The sequence below is a fragment of the Callithrix jacchus genome, chromosome 1 (genome assembly GCF_049354715.1).
Source record: "Callithrix jacchus isolate 240 chromosome 1, calJac240_pri, whole genome shotgun sequence".
Classification (NCBI taxonomy): domain Eukaryota; kingdom Metazoa; phylum Chordata; class Mammalia; order Primates; family Cebidae; genus Callithrix; species Callithrix jacchus.
In genome coordinates, this window is record NC_133502.1 from 175,403,282 (window position 1) to 175,407,921 (window position 4,640).

Sequence of the window (4,640 nt, forward strand, 5' to 3'; positions counted from 1 at the left end):
ACAAATACAGGTGACCAGGTGTGTTGCCTCATGCCTGTAATACCAGGAATTTGGGAGGGTGAGGTAAGAGGATCACTTCAGCCCAGGAGCTCGAGACCAGCCTGAACAACAAAGTGAGACCCCATCTCTATGAAAAAATTAAAAATTAGCTGGGCATGGTGGTGTGCACCTGTGGTCACAGCTATATGGGAGGCCAATGCAGGAGGCTTGCTTGAGCCCAGGAAGTTGAGTCTGCAGTGAGTCATGATCATGCCACTGCACTCCAGCTGGGTGACAGTGTGAGACCCTGTCTTTAAATAAATAAATAAACAAATATATGTGTCTGAGGTTTTCTGTTTAATAGACACACACACTGATAGATAACTGATAATTTTATAATGCTTTAATTTCAATAATGCTCTTATACTTTGTATACTAATATTCCATTTCTTGTTTGCCTTTTTTTCTTTTCTTTTTTTCTTTTTTTTTTTTTTTGAGATGGAGTCTTGCTCTGTTACCCAGGCTGGAGTGCAGTGGTGCCACCTTGGCTCACTGCAACCTCTGCCTCCAGGACTCAAGTGATTCTCCTGCCTTAGCTTCCTGAGGAGCTAGGATTACAGGCACATGCCACCAACACACACCACCATGCCCAGCTAATTTTTTGTATTTTTAGTAGAGATGGTGTTTCTCCATGTTGGCCAGGCCTGAAGTGATGTGCCCACCTCAGCCTCCCAAAGTGCTGGGATTATAGGCATGAGCTACCACACATGGCCTCTGCATCTGCTTTTACTATCACCTGTTATTCTTCAGTGTTCTCTAGTTTCACCAAAATGGATCTAGGTTTTCTCTTTTCTTAACCTGCTTGGGATTCATTGTGCTTCCTGAGGACTCTGTCAATTCTGAGAAATTCTCAGCCATCATTATTGGACAATTGCCTTGCCCACATTCATTTTATTGTCTCCTCGCATGACTGATAAGCATAGGATGGACCTTCTCTTACGTTTCCTTCTCTCCGAGATGCTTTTTAGGTTATTTTCTTTAAATCTCTCTTCCAGTGCATAAATCTATCATTTGATATTTAACCTTTCCAATGAGCTATACATATACATCCCAATAAGTTATGTCTATAACTCCTGTATGATTTACTTTTACATTTGCCCGCCCTCCCTCACTCCCTCCCTTCCTTCCTCCCTCCCTCCCTTCCTTCCTTTCTTCCTTCCTTCCTTTCACAGAGTTTCCTTATTGTTGCCCAGGCTGGAGTGCAATGTTGAGATCTAGGCTCACTGCAACCTCTACCTCCTGAGTTCAAGCAAGTCCCCTGTCTCCTCATCCTCCCAAATATCTGGGATTACAGGTGCCTGCCACCATGCTTGGCTAATTTTTTTGTATTTTTAGTAGAGACGGGGTTTCACCATGTTAGCTAGGCTGGTCTTAACTCTTCCTGATCTCAGGTGATCTGCCTGCCTCAGTCTCCCAAGATGCGGAGATTACAGGCATGAGCCACCATGCCTGACTACCTGGCAATTTTTCAAGAATATCTTGATACTCACTTGTGTTTTTAGCCCCTTTGTTTTCTAAGCATGCTCGTTTTATGTTCTGGTTCTAAAATATCTAATATCTAAAGCAGGTAGAGATCCATTTCTACTGCTTGTCTTCTCTGCTTATTTCCTCAGAGGGTATGTGGTTTCTGGTTGTGAGTTCATCTTTGTTTAGCACCCTATCTGTGAGAATTCTTTGAAACCTTGGTTGCCTGTGAATTCTTCCAGAGAAGGTTTGTGTTTGTTTTGGCCAAATACTATAGGCACCACCTACCCAAGTTCATTCCAAATTAAAACATTCAGATCATGGGCTTTTGGACTATGCAAATTGTGTGGCCATATGACAGCCAGACTTTTTGGCCATGAATCCTCTGGGGGAATGCTTTACCCTTCCCCTGAGAAGCAACGCACAGAGAGACAATTTTAATTGCTGCCCAGGTCTGTATGGCAGATTTTCCTCCCATAGTTCATCCTTCACCTGAGGACATATTTCTTCTTGGATCCCAATGTGATGTTGCAATTTGGCTCTTATCCTGCCTGGACCTAGGTGGATGCTGCTATAGCTGGTAGCAGTATCAGTGTTTATCTATCTCCAGAGTGCAAGGTCTTTTAGGCTGACTGACTGCACCATGGACTGCATGGTAACCTCTGTGACCTGCACATACACCTCCAGATGAGTTCCTGGAACTAGAAGGTCTGAAGTAACTGGAAAACCACAAAAGGAGAAGAATGACCAACCCCTGTGGAACCTAATTAACTTTGAAAAATTCTTCTATTGTTCCTTATTCCTGCCTCAACTGATAAGGCAACTGGACTTTGTAACTGACCTTGCCCAACTGATAGGTCAACTTCGTGACTCCAGACCCTATGCCTATGACCCCCTCCCAGCTTGCAAGAAAACGCCCTGAACTGTAACTTTCCACTGCCTACCCCAAACCTATAAAGTCAATGCCCATCCCTCAATCCTCTGCTGACTCTCTTTTCAGACTCAGCCCACCTGCACCTGGGTGAATAAACAGCCACGTTGCTCACACAAAGCCTTTTAGGGGGTCTCTTCATTCAAAGCACATGTAACACAGACATAATTTTTAAGAAATTTGTCAGTATAGCACATGCACCAGTGGATCGGAACAGATGCAGACTGTACCTCTGCATAATTTCTGAACATCAGTTGTTTAATTTCCCAGGCTTGTGTTCTTGTTCTCCTCCTAGCTTCAGATAATTTTCCTTTCTTGCAAATGTATCCAACATTTAAAAGGGTATTCTAAATATTTCTTCTAGCAATTTTATATCTTTTGTTGCAGTAATATTTGGAGATATATAGTCCTCAATATTGCCAGAAATAAAGTCCAAGTAAGAATTTTATTTGTCTCATGCAACAAAACACCTATGGGTGTCCAAAACTGGAACTGTAGCCTAATGTCATATAGGACCTACGTTCACCCAATCAGCCTTAGTTAGCATTTACTTGCCACTTCATAGGCACATGATGGCAGTTGAACTTATGAACTTCAGGACCACTTACAGGCAGGAATAAAAGTGGCAAAACACTTAAAAAGTATACTCAACTAGAAGTCCTCGTAGACTTTGTAAAAAATACTCTTCCAGAATTCCCACTCAACAACTTCTACTTATTTATTATTGGCAAAAAGTTCGTCACCCCATCATGCCTAGCCAAATTACTAGCTAATGACAATGAGAGTGACTCATAGCTTGGACCAGTTATGAGTCCCCCATTCCACTGAGGTGAAAGTCTCCCTCACAAGATCAAGGGATCACCTCTGCTACCTGAACAAAATGAGTGTTTACTTTTATGGGAGTCAAAAGAGGGAGGAGAGTTACTAGAATATCCTACCCTATCTGTGGGAATTCTTGGAGGCCTTGGTCAAGAGCCTGTGCCACAGTTGGGTTAAAAAGGGGACTGGAGCATACATGCTTGAAGTAGAATCTTTGACAAGCTCTTCTGCACCCATTCCCATTTCTGTGCTTCCATATTTGTTTTCTTTCATTTTGTTTTCTAGAATTTTTTTTTTCCTAATTTTCTAGGAAAGCCCCAGACTCCTCTGTGAATACTCCTGTGTCCTATAAGCAAGACAGGCATAACAGCTGGGAAACCAATCAGCTTAAACCAAGACAAACAATATCACACAGGTATCTCTGGCCCCAAGAGAGCATCCACCCTTAATCCAGAAGGCACTATGACCAAACCTCTTCAGCTGTCTGGATTTCAGGCATAAATAAGCTCTTTTACAAAGAGGGTACTTGGTCTGTAAACGGGTCCAAACCCGAGTCTTACCACTAAGGACCTATCTCTCTTCTACACTAACATGGTGGGGCAGAAAGGGGTGAGAAAGAGGTATGGAGGATTTTGGGAGGGAGTGGGAGAATTGGAGGCTAGAGAGATCATTTCTGTCCCATCTTTGTGATCCCAGTGCCCAGCACAATGCAGCCCCCAGAAGGGCACTGGTCCTTTTATTGAACATTTACTGAGCATCTGCTACAAGCCAAACAGTGGGATGGGTGCTGTCGAGGCGGAAACGGATTTGGACATAATCTCCACTAGGGAAACAGAGGTCAAGGTTTTTGTTTGTTTAGAGAAGAGAGGGAGAACGTCAAGGTGTTTTTGTTTTTGTTGTTTGAGATAGACTCTCATTCTATGCCCAGGCTGGAGTGCAGTGGGGCGATCTCGGCTCACTGCAACCTCTGCCTCCCGGATTCAGGCGATTCGCCTGTCTCAGCTTTCCTAGTAGCTGGAATTACATCTAATTTTTGTATGTTTTGTAGAGACTGGGTTTCACCATGTTGACCAAGCTGGTCTCAAACTCCTAGCCTCAAGCGATCCTCCCGCCTCGGACTTCCAACGTGTTGGGATTACAGGCGTGAGCCACCCCGCCAGGCCTACGTCAAAGTTTCAACAGGGTTTAGAACTCGGTATCCACTCCCCTATTTCCAACAGCTTAGTCAGTCCCCAAAATTGACCCACTCCAGACTGTACTGCGCAGGCGCCTGCTACCTGCGTGTTCTCTCCCGACGTTTGGCTCCAAATGTGAGTCCCGCATGCGCACTCCGTTTTCTCTCTGACGCAGCCCCGGAAGCACTGTCAGTTTCGGGGGGCGGGACCGG